This window comes from Haliotis asinina, chromosome 5 (assembly GCF_037392515.1).
Source record: "Haliotis asinina isolate JCU_RB_2024 chromosome 5, JCU_Hal_asi_v2, whole genome shotgun sequence".
Taxonomy (NCBI): domain Eukaryota; kingdom Metazoa; phylum Mollusca; class Gastropoda; order Lepetellida; family Haliotidae; genus Haliotis; species Haliotis asinina.
In genome coordinates this window covers 22,518,476-22,534,261 of record NC_090284.1, presented here as the reverse complement: position 1 = coordinate 22,534,261, position 15,786 = coordinate 22,518,476, and the positions used below count along the sequence as shown (strand labels likewise).

The following is a 15,786-nucleotide window of genomic DNA, read 5'->3' as shown; positions in this document are numbered from 1 at the left end:
CGCTAAGTCAGCTGACACCTGACCACCTGACCACCTGATCCCTTTAGTCACCGCTTCCCAGATCTTCATTGGCTGCTCACTTGCTCACTTGCTCACTTCCTCATTCCTGCCCTCCCTCCCTGCCTCACTCTCACTCACTCTCACTCACTCACTCAAGTTACAATATGTGTTAAAAATAAATTCTTGAAAGTCCCTTTTTGGAATCAACTGGTGCCTTTAAGTGATTATCTTGTGAATTGCGTACATGTCTAAATCAATACACTGCAGTGCCATATATCTCATGATGGATGTTAGTGAAAGCCTCTGTCCTAAAAAGATTGCAAATTACTTAGAAAATGTGTTTGTCACAACCCAATTATGAACAAAAAAAAAATTTGAGCAACTTCTGTAATAGCGCTTTTGATATTTTCAGAAAAGCTTCCCACCAACAAGACTCTAATGCTTCACCCTAACCATAACTCAGAATAATTAGGATATCATCTGACATCTCATCAAAACATATTTCGCCAAGAGAGTCTTAAAATTATAGGTTCACTTTCAAATCAATACACTGAAAATGACTGTTTTACACAGAAACTGTGGGAACATCGTATTCCCAGGAACCTTTCTTCAAGATTACCGTACATCCTTGAATAAGCTCCAGAGCCCTGTTTAACAAAGCAGTCGTAGCACTAAGGTAATCGTAACTCCCATGCTTTAACACAGACTTACGACAAGCAAAGCAGGGCACTTATTCTAGAATTTACTGTACATTACCAGACTTCAAAATTATAAACATCATATCTACGATGTATTTCATGTGTGTAACATCCTCATCAGCGTACGTAAACATGTTACATCAGTGCAGCATCCTGGCGGTATGCGTTGACATGAAAGGCATGATGGGTATGTGGCATTTCCTGTGTACTCGCCACCTAAATGTTAAAATCATTGGCTCCAGTGGCGCGGCATGTTACACAGTCAGATGTCACTCTTCTGTGCAAGAGTAACGTTCTCTGGGCCTTAGCAAAATAAGGAATTGTAAAGATGAACTATTATTGAATGCTAACACAGCAAATTATTTTTTGGCTTATCTTATTTTTTTCTGACAAATAGTATCTTCTTTTTAACAGTTTCCACTGAAAATTTAAAAAGATAATTTGACGGAGTTATTAGAAATCTTCTTTTCTTCAGCAGCTGTGTGGAGACTCTTGTACAGAAGAACAAGCGCATGTTATGTACACATTTTTTACAAATACTATAAATAACAAATATTTTTCTCTGTTTTCATGACATTTTTTTGTGTCAGATGTGAATGTTTGCCCTAAATGATATTTCTGGCTTTTGGGGTTGTGTAGTATTTGCTAATATACTTTGCATATTTCATGTTTGATTTATTATCTATTCTCAAAAAACATGTCTGTTTTGTAGCCCATGCTGATTCTTGGTATGAATAATCTTTGTTTTCAAAACATGTTTAACAAACGATCATAGTTTCAGATTGTTTATTTGTTTGTATTACAAGGGGGTATGCACAGTAACTGAAACACCGAGAACAAGCTGGGTCGGCCTAAGTTGTCGCTCATCACATACAGCACATGCATTTGTTTCACTGTTACAACTTCTGCACGTGCTTACCTCATTGTAATACAAACCAATAATTGCGATTTGAAACTATGACTGTTTGTTCAGCAACTTTTATCGTAAGCGGAATAAAATTCCAAGACGTAAATTGTCAGTTGGCAAAGTACAATTATGAGGATTCACAATCTTGATTTCACTTAATTTTGTTTACTTTTTGGGTTTAAAGCAAAATTCATCAGTGTGTTTTCACTGCAAACAGACTATAGTCACCTCTTGCGACAGGCATCGTTTGCTACAGACCAATTCAAACCTGTATCTTCAGAGACCTGCAACGGAGAAGTCCATGACAAAATATATTTTTATGTCAAGATGATTGTATCGCTAGCTCCGTGGCACTTTCATGAAAGCACATGATGCCATTCAGTCACTGTAAACAAGGGATAATTACACAAATAAAAATAGATATTATTCTTAGTGAAACACAACTATCATATTTTACATGTTTATTTAGATGTGTTGACTTGTGGAAAATCAAACAGGTGAAAAACACTTACTGTATCTTGACAGACTAAGTAAGTTGTGACAAATGGAAAAAGTACTATTCTGCCCACATGGACCTCTGGATTGGAGAGTGGGTGACAGAATCCTTCTGCTGATGTCATGGGTAATTACTTTGATTCCCTTCCTGCCTAAGCATATCAGTTGAATTAAGCTATACTGATTAATATAGAATTTCAAAGAGGAACTAGTCAGTAGAAATAAATTATGCAAGGTATATGCAGTTATATGTAAGGCTATTTAAGGATTTCAACAGAATTGCTTCCCTTAGTCACACCAGGAACTGCTACGCCAGATTTGTCATTAATATAGTCTTCCTTTTACTACATCAGTTTTGTGTTCAGTTAACTTAAAATGACTTGGAAAAAGATGTGAAGTGACATTACCCTGAACTCAGTTACTCTGTCAATAGAGGTGTTGTATGATAATAAGAAAGTGATCATGGTTTCTTGAGGCAGACAATCTAAAGGGCCTATTACCTCTCATCTCTACCATGTAATTGCATCAGATACATTCAAGTCAGGCTTAATGGGGGGTGAGTAATTACCCATCTTAAAAGACTGTTGTTATGTTGGCTCACAACAGAAGTGATAGAACCTGTTGGAGGAACAGTTTAACCAGGCAATACCTTGTGCTCCAGTTGTCATTCAGGACCCTTATTCTCGAAGCGTTCGTAGCCCTAAGAATTCTTAACTTTGATCGTAGCCAATGTATTAAGAATGGCCTTAAGAAATATGAAGGGGTACGAACGTTAGGGAATAGCTAGCCAGGTTTGTTATCTAACCAGCTTTTACATAGACAGAAACATGCATATGTCAAGAGATTCCTTTGACTCAGTTAACTCATACAATTATAATTTCTATTTTTCCCTATTTCAGAGGACTGATCAGTGTGCTTATAAAGTTGAAAAAATGTATGTTTTAAAATGTTTTTCAGTAAGATGTGTGCTTAATTGAAGGTTTCAAATGGTTACTTTTAGAAAATTTATTCCAAATTATCTCTGACAATGTATTTCTATTCTTTTGACCTGGTGTTTCTTGGCATATTTTCCAAATATGCCTCAATTTCATTAACTGGCATGATTAAACCTTAATGAGGTATAGTTGGAACAGTTTTATCTCATAATAGACGTTTGTGTTATTTGTGATATTCATTGTATCTAACAAGCATGTCTACTGTTACAGTCTAAATGGATACAAAAGGCCCTTTATGTGACTAGATTAAACAAATTATTTTAAATTACAGTATTAATTTACGAAATGTGGGACACATGAGCAAATGAGCTGAAGCACTTTATCTTGCTGGTAGTATACCTTCTTAGCCAGACTGCCACACTTGGCTGTGCAGAGTTCGCTTTGGGGCATACCAGAAATTTCTAATGTGTTTGGTTATTCCATATTTGCCCTTTTATTTCTTGGGTGTCTGCACTAGTTCATTGAAGTTCACAAATGTGGTAAACATGTAAAACAGGGACTATTCACTCACTAAGCCATCCATGCACTTGCTCACTCACTCACTTGCTCACACCCACATTCTCTTGAACCAACCCACCCACCAAACAACGAACGGACTTACTCAAGCCCACACAGTCACATAAACCCACACATCCACCAACTGACCCACCAATTAACTCTCACTCACTCACTCACTCACTCACTCACTCACTCACTCACTCACTCACTCACTCACTCACTCACTCACTCACTCACTCACTCACCCACCCACCCACCCAACCACCAATCAACTCACTCACCCACCAATCAACTCACTCACTCACTCACTCATAGGATCCAGTGCTTCAATTGGGTTCAAACCCAGACTACCCATCTTTAACCTGCTCGAACTGGACCTGAGACTCACACCAGGGTGTTAAACACCTGTGACACCAAGTACAGCTTTTTATCCATCCAACACACATATAAAACCTTGGACTGTGTCAATCAGTTATTGTTATGAAAATACACACAGCTATTTTTCAAAAGGGGAGCAGCTTGCTGATGCAGATTACTCTTTCACATCTCCTGTGAAAGGCTGATTCATGGACAGCCAGTTCCTGTTGTAATCCATTTGACCTGAGCAGCATATGGGATACCTACACTATTGACAAGGCCGTGTGAACATGGTCCTTCTTGTGACTCACCTGTACAGGGAGGCTCACCTGGAAAACAACCCTCACCAACACAGTTGACACTTGTCGTAGATGTAGGAATATTGTATTACCTTGACAATATTCGGAGTTGGACAACCATCCATGCTAGGGTAGTCTTTATTGGTGATGTAATTAATGTTCCGAGGGGGTTGAGGCATGTGGAGCCTGTGTTTACCTATATTATATGTTGGAGCTCTTTTGATGGAACATGGGAAAATGACAGAAAGTTTCTATTTTGGTTGTGTTGGTGGATATTTTCTCATAGGGTGAGTATAATAAATATTGTATGCAGTTGTGTATTTTTTTATATATTTTTTTGCTTTGTTTTAGAAACTTCAAGATTGGGTTGAATGATAATTGATGAGTTTGATTTCATTTGAATTTGATTGTTAGCATTTCAAGAGCTAGCAATATTCCAGCTGTGATGCTGGTCAGTAAATAATCAAACCTGGATCACATGATCCACTGATTGCCATTAGCAAGCCTGACCACCTCCTTTTAGAAGGGATTGCTGAAGATGCATTCTTATCGTCTTCTTTTCTATGTAACCAGTTCCAAACTTTGGTTAAACATAATCCTCCTGACATCAAAATGCAAGACAAGAGAAGGTGGTGTAGCATAGGGGTAACAATGTTTGTCCACCCTATCAAAGTTTCAGTACAATGTAAGATGCCAATATGTGGTATTTGCCGCAATATTATTGATGGAATATTGCTAGAAGCCGTACAAAAGCAAACCTACACATTCATACCAGTGAGGATCTGGATTAGAACTGATCTTCAGTAACCAATGCTTGTCAAAAGGAATTAAGGAATGAAGTGGCCAGACCCCTGTTCTTCAAGTGGTCAGGATCAGTGACTTGGGTCGAATCTTGTAATATTCCATTTGTGTAGATTGATGCTCATGATGCTGATCACTAGTCTGCTCCAGATCTAATTATTTACCGATCATTGCCATAGATTTGGATTATTGTTGAGAGTGGCATTATACAACACTCAGTCAATCTAAACATTCCCTACAAGAAATCCTTTTCCTGGAATAAACTGATCCTGTGTGCCACCCTGTCCTGTGTAATCAGTGGAACCACGCTGACACATGACACACAGTTTATTTATTCACAGAATTATTCTAACCTCACTCGCTCTGTCATAACAAAAAAACACTATTTTGCTTCCATTGAAGTCAGTGTTATATTTCACATTATTTATTTGCTCGCTGCAATAGGTGAGCATAACCTTTGTTACAAGAGGTATAAGTCATCACCCCTGATGGCCATGGGTACTTTCAAGTTGTTGAGTTTACGAGAAGCTTATGTCATAAACAAAGGTGTCAGTGTCCCATCTGACATAGCACAATAGCCCACAGCGTAGAGATCGGGTTCATTTCTCTCTCCCTCTGTTTTCCCCACCCTCCTACAGAGGTGTGTCTGTCTTGATCATGTGGCCTCTGTCCTGAGGGGCTAGATCACAATCCATGGTCCGGAGATGATTCTGATTGTGCCCTTTGCGATGGAGAAATAACACATTCAACCTTTTTCTCAATGCACGATCTGTTGTTTTGGAAGCCAAAAACAACATTTGTAGAATGTGGAAAGTGGCCTATCTACTAGCTGATCGCTACATCCTCCTTCCAAACCCTCTCTCGACAATGTGTGACTAATAGTGAAGTCTGACCCCTACAGAGAAGCTAATAACATCATCTAATACATATGACATTGATTGCTGTATCATCCCCTAGTAGCAAGTGTTTCTCAATGCTGCCCCCACTACAATAAACAAATACCCTTTTTCACTGGACTTCTGTAACTGTTAGGATGGACTGATTTGAACTGATCCTCCTGCCTCACCCCTACAAGTTAGAGTGGATTGGTCCATCCACATGTGAGCTATGGGAGTGAGAACGGTTCAGTCACTGTCGAGTACAGAGACACTCAAACAGCGTATCTTTCTCATCCACGATTTTGATAAAGCTTATGGAATCTTACCACACAAGTCTGCTTGTGCTGACTCGCATAGTTTGGTACTAGCAAGACTTACAAGCCAAGGAAATACTTCTCACGTTACAAAGGTAAAATCTTTACATTCTTATATATGTATCTATTTTTTAATAGAATTTTTATGATTTCTTTCATATATCTACATTTTCTAACGAATTAGTTGTAGTGCCACTAACACCTGTTGAATATTGTATATTAGTGGAAAACTCTTAGATGAGATATAATATCTATTATTTTGGGGAGAATTTCGAGTAAAATTTGACAGTCCTTTTTGTATATATATATTTCTGAGTGCACTAATTTGAAAAACTGGGAAATTAAATTCATATTTCACAGCTTGTGTTTTTTGTATTCTTATCCTTTTAAGCTTTGAGCAAGATATTTTTAAAGTGTAAAATAGCGTATATACATTACCCTCATAGTTTTGTTTAACAAACATTACTGCTCATTCATTTGTACAGTATCTGACAGTGAAATGGTATTCATTATTATTATCATTGTGCTGAATCTGTGGTACCTTACAGATTATAAATTATTAGATTGGTGACCTATGCATGCTTACTTTGGTTTGTTAATTCATCATAAAAAAAAAAAAAATAGATTTGAGACTGAAAGAAGACTGAGAACTTAAGCTGACTGAAGACATCATAGAGAAGTTCTAGGATCTTACTGTATATGCAGTGTGATGCTAATGAATGACAAAGAATACATCCTTTTCTGTTGGCTCTGTTACAAAGCTTTATCCATTAAGGAAAAGTGACTTTTTGCAACACATTGTAGCACACTGTTGTGTGCAATTCATTACTGCATTTAACTACAGGCATAGGGGAATATAGTGCTGGTCCTAGCTGAAGACACCAAGCTTAAATGAGTTTGTCAAACATGTTAGTTAAAGGTTAGATTTCTACAGTGTAAATGGCAAATAATGCTTTTAATAAAACATCTGAACTGTTTCTCCAGTGACCTTGGCTTGATATATATAAAAGCATACAAGTTTTAAAAAACTTAATTATTAGGTCACAATTAATCAGTTCTAAATCAGTGATTTGCCTCCCAGATATTTTATTTATATGAATCAGAAGGAATTTTGTTTCGATAGTGTAACTACTCATTTAAATAAACTCTGTTCATTAGCCATAGATGGATAAGATAGGTCCACAGATGGATGTCAGTCTCAAGTTTGATTGGCTGGTTGAACTCTGCTAATGGTATTTCACCAAGTCAAGATAGGATCTCACTCATACAAAGATTTTCTTCGTATCCAGGTAAATTCGACAGGCAAAATGATGTGAGTTTTTGGTTGGGGGGCTGAATGTGGATTATAATCTGATAATCACTGATAATTCACTGAATGTGAGGAAACCTTCGACTCAGTTTTACTTTAGAATCAAAACATTGATATTTGGGTGTTTTAAACAAGTAACAAACTAATCACTTTGTTTTACCACTGCAAACACACTTGAGCTGGGGTTGCGGTGGGGGTTGGGGGGGTGGCATATTTCTGAGGTGAAATTGCTACATTTATGCCAGTTTTTGAATGGTAGCCCACTGAGATACCATCTTGAAGGTCAACAATGATATGGAATCAGACACTGATTATTGACTCGAAGCTGACCAGTCCTTCTTTCATGCCATTCCTGCTGAGCAGCAGACGGGGTAAAGTCAAAGTCCATCAATGAATGGTCAACCTTGCCATATCTGGCCAAGCTCTGTGTTTCTTAGAACATGGAGCCAGTCGATGGAGAAAGTGCATTACATTCTCAGATTTTGTAAACATAACATGCATTTCTTTTAGAGCCAAAAATGTAATTCAAAATAGCTGCATAACTTACATCTGTGTTCGATGAAGGATGATTTTCTTTTAAAGACAAAGATGGAATACAATATAAATGATATCCATATGCAATGAAGGACTGCAGCAGCTTGAAAGAACAAAGTCTGTAAGATTTACTAATTAGCTTCATGTAGATCAGCATTTAAGTTTTACAAACTTATTATAAAAAGTGATGTCACTGACTTCAAAGATATTGCTGTTGCATTAAATTGCAGATTTTTAAAAGGTCATTTTAAAGTATATTCATTGAGTAAGTGAGTTTGAAACATTTATACTGCACTAAAAAATATTCCATATTCCAGCATATATTCTTTGAATTATAGCAAAGCAAGGCCCGAAGAATGTACTATTTATCTAGCCTTATAAAAATTACAATATGTTTCATAAAGACAATTCATGCATGGACATGTTTTAAATGACGCATCTGTTTTGTCTTCTTTAATTTTATTGTTACAATATGATCATGTATGAAAGAAATTCTTTTTGGTTGTCTCTTGAATATAGACATGAGAACTTTGGAAATTTCTGTGGCATTGAGGTTGCCAATAGTGACTATTTGCATATGGGAGATATTTACAGTTTAATTATCCCATGTGCATAACACATGATCAAACATTTAATGGATACAACCCCAAGGATGCTAAGTCTCCATATTACATGGCATCCAGATGGATGATCATGTGATAACTGTGATTTAATATGAAAATATACATCTTGATTATGAGATAACAGTATAATCATCCAATCCTGTTGACTGAATTGTTCTGTGTGACATCATGTAATTGTAGCCTGGATTTTCACTGCAACAACACATGCTGAATATGAAACACATGTGCTTATGACTTGCTGATAGCTTAGATGGATTTGGATGAGGATTGAGAGTTGTCTCCCTTTGGCTGGCCAGCTGAGTGTAGGCTGGAGATGCTGTTTCTTCCATTTCATATGATTTGAAACCCCTTTATTGATTTGTAATGTATATTTAAGATGTATGTTTTAGCAAAGATGATCACATTTGCTGTATGATTCATGTTAAAATTCTGCTTCTTCAGAACTGTGACCAAAAACAATATGTGTGATGCATCTAAACCAAAGCTAACTTTTCATGTCTTGAAAACAGTTGTCTATCACCTGCCAGAGCAGAAGATTATTTACATGTCCTTTAGCTTAAACTATTACTGTGGTTGTATGATTTAACATTGTTTAACCTATTTCACCAAATTTGTGGCTTGAAACGTTATTTGTGATATATTAAATAAACTAATTGACATTCACATTCCAATAACCAAAGCAGGAGTGGGGTAAACTCCATAACAACCTGAATCTTCTCGTAAATGCTGGATGTATGAGATGTTAACATTTCTGCCTGGGATCCACTGAACTTCTCCCCACTAGATGATATGCTGTCAGCATCTTTACCTTTTTCTATTTTTGTTGTCTGCGAAAGGACACCATTCTAAGTATAACACATCCAGTCATGGTTTCTGCTTGTGTCAAGGGTCACCAGTAGAATAAGGTAGCACATAAATGTCTCAAAATTTACCTAACAAATATGTGCAATTATGGTTAACATCACATACAGTTAGTTGTATAACTTGATGAGTTGTATAACTTGATGAGTTGTATTACTTGATGAGTTGTATAACTTGATGAGTTGTATTACTTGATGAGTTGTATTACTTGTTGAGTTGTATTACTTGATGAGTTGTATAACTTGATGAGTTGTATAACTTGATGAGTTGTATTACTTGATGAGTTGTATTACTTGATGAGTTGTATAACTTGATGAGTTGTATTACTTGTTGAGTTGTATTACTTGTTGAGTTGTATAACTTGATGAGTTGTATAACTTGATGATCATGTATTACTTGATGAGTTGTATAACTTGATGAGTTGTATTACGTGATGATCATGTATAACTTGATGAGTTGTATTACTTGATGATCATGTATTACTTGATGAGTTGTATTACTTGATGAGTTGTATTACTTGATGATCATGTATTACTTGATGAGTTGTATTACGTGATGATCATGTATTACTTGATGATCATGTATTACTTGATGAGTTGTATAACTTGATGAGTTGTATAACTCATCAAGTAATACAACTCATCAAGTTATACATGATCATCAAGTAATACAACTCATCAAGTTATACAACTCATCAAGTAATACATGATCATCAAGTTATACAACTCATCAAGTTATACAACTCATCAAGTAATACAACTCAACAAGTAATACAACTCATCAAGTAATACAACTCAACAAGTAATACAACTCAACAAGTAATACAACTCATCAAGTTATACAACTCATCAAGTAATACAACTCATCAAGTAATACAACTCATCAAGTTATACAACTCATCAAGTTATACAACTCATCAAGTAATACATGATCATCAAGTTATACAACTCATCAAGTAATACATGATCATCAAGTATTACTTGATGAGTTGTATAACTTGATGAGTTGTATTACTTGATGATCATGTATAACTTGATGAGTTGTATTACTTGATGAGTTGTATTACTTGATGAGTTGTATTACGTGATGATCATGTATTACTTGATGAGTTGTATTACTTGATGAGTTGTATTACTTGATGATCATGTATTACTTGATGAGTTGTATTACTTGATGAGTTGTATTACGTGATGATCATGTATTAGCAAGACCATCTGTCAGGTGACTCCATATTACTCTATCAGTGAAAATATTTATAAGTTTGTAGTATTTACAGTGTAAGATTGTAATCAAAGACATTTGACATGAACTATAGGAGGACTGATAATCACATTAAGGAGTTGTATTCTGTCTGTGTAAAAAAATATGGTTTTATTAAAAGTGAGGTGTACATACACACATTCTTTTTAACACAGGTGACCTGGTAGAGCGATTAGGTTTGTGATTTTTTAACACTTCATGTATATTGTATATTCCTATGAGAATGTGTGTACACTTGCTGTTTATTCGTATGAATGTGACTAACAAATAATTTTTCTGATGATGTTTTTATATATCGTTTCATTATCTTTCCATATACATTTCATCATTGTTGTCACAATTCACTAAATAATTAGTCATATTTTGTGATTTTATTCCACCAATGATCTTGATACTGTAAACAGTATTTTAGATTGTTAAAAATACATGCAGATATTTTAATAGTCACCCAAGGAACAAGCAAGAACTACCCTTGAAATGTAGTGTATGTGCAAACAGGAATTTTCTTTTACTGAAGAGACTTGTGATATAGCAAAGCCATATTATAGAGTGGCTGTGCATGAAAGTAGTTTGTAGGAGTTGCAATGAAGGCCTTTTATCATAGATACAGTTAAGTGTATGCTTAGACTCACGCTTGAATAGTGGAAACAGCACCAGTACCAGTATAGTGAAGAAGCCATTTAGAACATGAAAGTACATCAATCCCTCTGATGTTTGTTTTTTCAAGTTTAATATGCCATGTTGTTAAAGCTGTGTAATATGCTTTAGAAATAAAATGTGCTTGGCCCTTTTGTAAAATAATATAAAGACTAATCTTGCTTGATTTGTTTGCATGAGCACTAAAGCTGCCATTATCTTTTGGCATGTTTGCAGAAAGTCTTTCATATCAGTGTGTCAATGAGATATCAGTTCTATATGGTGATCTTGGTGATAGAGCAAATCTAATTCTTCAACTTGAATACAAAATGTTTGAAGCCCATTTCTTGTGTATCCCGCCATAAATGTTATATTACTGGAACATCGCTAAAAGCGGCATAAAACCATACTGACTTTTGAATACAGACTTTCATGGTCAGAGTTTTAATGCTTTATGGACAGGGTCATTTAGCATATTTACAATAAAATTGCAAATCATGTCTTGACATATTTTGGACTTGAAGGAAACCTGCAGTCAAGTTGAACCACAATATGCGTTGAGGCCTCGTAGTTAATTCATCTTTACTGTGGCATTTCTTCACCTCATAATAAGGTAGTGAGGTAAGACCACATTTGTGCCAAGTCAGCCTCCCTGTGTATCACCAACAAAGCTGCGTTATGTAATGGTGTCTGCACCTTTGTTGTTGCTGCAGCATACCACAATTCCGTAAAACTTTGAGTGAAGAGCATGTAGCATATAGCTCACAGGTGTAGTGTTTCAAACGATAAAACAGTTTATTACATTTGCAGGTTAACGAGAACCTTTATTGTTTGTTCTCGTTAAAAAACATGTCTGGGTCGTAGATGCTAGTGCCATTACTAGTACATGCATTTATAAGGGAGTGGTAGACTGTAATTTTTTAAATGTCTAAAATGGTTCGACGTGCCTGAAGGTTTTTTGGTAGTTGAAATATCTTTGGGGTTTTTTTGGCACTACTAAGTGTTTATTCTGATATCACCTAACAATTACTGACACTTTGTGGATAAAAACAAACATTTATACACTTGGAGCTTGCCTCTGGCAATCTGGTAGGAACATAGTGTCTGATAAGATTATTCCACAGAGAAGAAAGCTCTGAACTTGATACTGACTCACAAGATATGTAGGTAGGGGAAGATGGAGATTAAGAATGGTGAAGGTTGTGATAATTGTCCATGAGAATGTTCACTTAAAGGAACAAGGAAATGACTAGATAGAAGACATGTTTATCAGTATCATCAAAGACATTTGCCATGAATCGTACAAGGAGAGATACTAGTAATCACATTAAGGCCTATATGCTGTGTCCAAAATGCAGTTACAAGTGAGGTGTACATACATGCATTCCTTTTAACACAGGTGACCTGGTAGAGTAAGAAATGCGCTCACTCACTCACTCACTCTTGAATCAATAAAGTAACACAAATGTATACATACAAATAATAATGCTTCCAAGAAGTAAGAAAAATCCAAAAAGCTGTAAGAATTACGAACACACAGGTACAACATACCTTTGGAGGGAAACAGAACCTTGAAGAAGAGTTTTAACCTAAGGAGATAGCAGGTTACAAGGACTATAATTTTATTCCAATGGTAATTGTCCAATGCAAACCTTTATGAGGTGAGTGAGTTTAGTTTTATGCCAACTCAGCAATATTCCAGCTATCTATCCGGCGATCTGTAAATAATCAAGTCTGGACCAGATAATCCAGTAATCAACAACATGAGCATCGATCTGCGCAATTGGGAACCGATGACATGTGCCAACCAAGTCAGCAAGCCTGACCATCCGATCCCGTTACTTGCCTCTTACGACAATCTGAGTCGCCTTTTATGGCAAGCATGGGTTGCTGAAGACCTATTCTACTCCAGAACCTTCATGAGGTGCTGACTAACAGGATTTATATACAATAGTGAGAAGACAGTCTTGCAATCAGTGATGCCATGGAAGAAAGGGGTTATGTTCTCCAATCTCAACTCTTCATCAAATAATGGCCTACTTCATTATGGACGGTTCCTACTATTCGCCCATACTTGAATGGGATATAAATAAAGTCCTTTGAAATCTGCTCAACTTAAGTGTTTTTATATACAACTAATTTCCTTTGCTCAAGACACTGTCAGAGGAATATTTGTTTGTTTATTTGTGTAGAATCACCAATTATTTTATATTACACTTTTAGATGTTCAATAATGAGGTTTTTTTGCATAGTTTTCTCAAGAGTCTGATATTGCATCTCAATATGTCGAACACTCACTGTCTTTCTTGTTCCAGATCAAATAAACAGTGTTTTTAATGTGTATAGCAGTCCCACATCTGATGATGAAAATCTGGTCCCATTTGAAAGAATTATGGTCCTGCAACTATGGCTGAATGTCAGTGTTATATTGGTGGTGTTCTGTCAGCCATGCATGGCGTTAATATGGTTTTGATTGAAAGTCCACTTGATTGGCATGACAGTGCTACATCTAAAGAACTGACAGAAACAGAAAAAAATATGTTGTTTGCACATTTTAATCTACAATTTATTTAATTGATATGTGAAGACATGAAGTACCTCTTAAACTAAGTTCGGCCTAATACAGTCTCAGAGGTAGAAAGATAGATTATGTAAGAAAAAAAAGAACTTTTCTTAGGAGAGATTAGTGCAGAAATGAGCAACGTGACTCATTACAGAATAGATAATGGCTATCTGTGAATTGGTGTGCAATAATATTGTATTACAAAGGACACTTTTCAAATGCCCATTTTGAAATTTGACTTAGCTTCATTATAAACAATAGCTAACATGAAAAATAAACACTTTTATGCTGCAACTATTAAGCATGTAGCTACCATGGAGTTTCATTGTCCCTATAAAAAGAAACAGACAGGAGGAGTCGTGGTCCATACTATAGAGTGGACTGATGATCATCAGTGGGGTTTGACCCTGATTTCAAGATTATCCTAGTTATATCGCTGAGTCAGCTTTATTTGTGGTGCAAGCTAGGCCTGGAAACTGAAGCAGGTCTTGCATGTTAACAGGTATTAAACCTACATTCATAGGTACTTAGAAGTATGAACTAGGAATCAAACCTACATTCATAGACTTCAGAGATGGACCTTTCCAAAATGAAATTAATGAAAGAACTTTGTAACACTCCACTGTTACAGGAATTGAGCACTGTGAACCAGGAAGCAAACCTACATTCAGAGACTGAAGGATCGGGTTCAATTCCATACATGGGTACAATGTGTGAAGCTCATTTGTGGTGTCTCAATGGTGTAAGCCGTTTGAGATAGTACTTGAATTTAGCTAAAATTTATGAAGACCCAACACACTCACTCACTCCTACTGGAACTCAATCATTTGTCATCTGCTAGATGTTACACACACAGAAACCATGTGAAAAGTTTGCTATCAAAATTATTAGATCTAGAAAATACTTCATGTACAACTTCCATGAAAGGATCACCTCAATTAGCATGCAATTTTCTACTCATAACTCATACAAGCCTTAAATCATCAAACACTCACTCTCTCTCAATGTAACCTCAAGGGACATTATACAAAATGTAACATTCATGCATACAAATTGAAATTAGCAACAAGATGTTGCCTTCTTTGTTGAAACTGACACTATCAGTTTAGTCCTCAAGACTCAAAGCTCACTGATGTGAAACCCATTTCTGGTGTCTCCCACTGTGATACTGCTTGGATATTGCTAAGAATAGCGTAAAACATAACTCACTCACTCAAAACTCACAGCTCACTCAGTAGTCTCATGAAAATCTGATCTCATTACAAACAATCTTTTGACCCGTGAAGGTCCTGGGGTAGAACAGGCCTTCAGCAACCCATGCTTGCCATAAAAAGGGACTCAGATTGTCCTAAGAGGCGACTGACGGGATCGGGTGGTCAGACTCGCTGACACATGTCATCGGTTCCCAATTGCGCAGATCGATGCTCATGTTGTTGATCACTGGATTGTCTGGTCCAGACTCGATTACTTACAGACCGCCGCCATGTAGCTGGAATATTGCTGAGAGCGGCATAAAACTAAACTCAGTCACAAACAATGGTTTGCTGGTTATATGATTGTTGCAAGTTTGTTTTATATTGTTCAAACATATTTATACGTAAGATGAATGGATTAGCAAACAAGCTAGAAGCTTATGTTAATGCCTCTCCAATAAAATTTACAATGGTAACCGAACCAATATTATCATACAAGATAATCATGTGACAAACAGTAAGGTTAATGCACTTTTTTTTGATAATTAATGTTTCAAGAGCAACC

General features: G+C 36.3%; 1 protein-coding gene across 11 annotated transcripts in view; it reads left to right on the top strand.

Annotated features, from left to right (window-relative positions):
* Positions 1–832: 832 nt before the first annotated feature.
* The window catches only part of LOC137285054 (calponin homology domain-containing protein DDB_G0272472-like), a 168,086-nt gene continuing 153,132 nt past the window's right edge, over positions 833–15,786 (top strand). For 10 of the 11 annotated variants that reach the window (XR_010956942.1, XM_067817247.1, XM_067817257.1 and 7 more), the window contains exon 1: positions 6,177–6,337. The gene's annotated coding sequence lies outside the window, so the exon portion shown is untranslated. Of the gene's footprint in view, positions 886–6,176; positions 6,338–15,786 lie in introns of those variants that run through there. The other variant, XM_067817246.1, reaches the window with a different exon arrangement.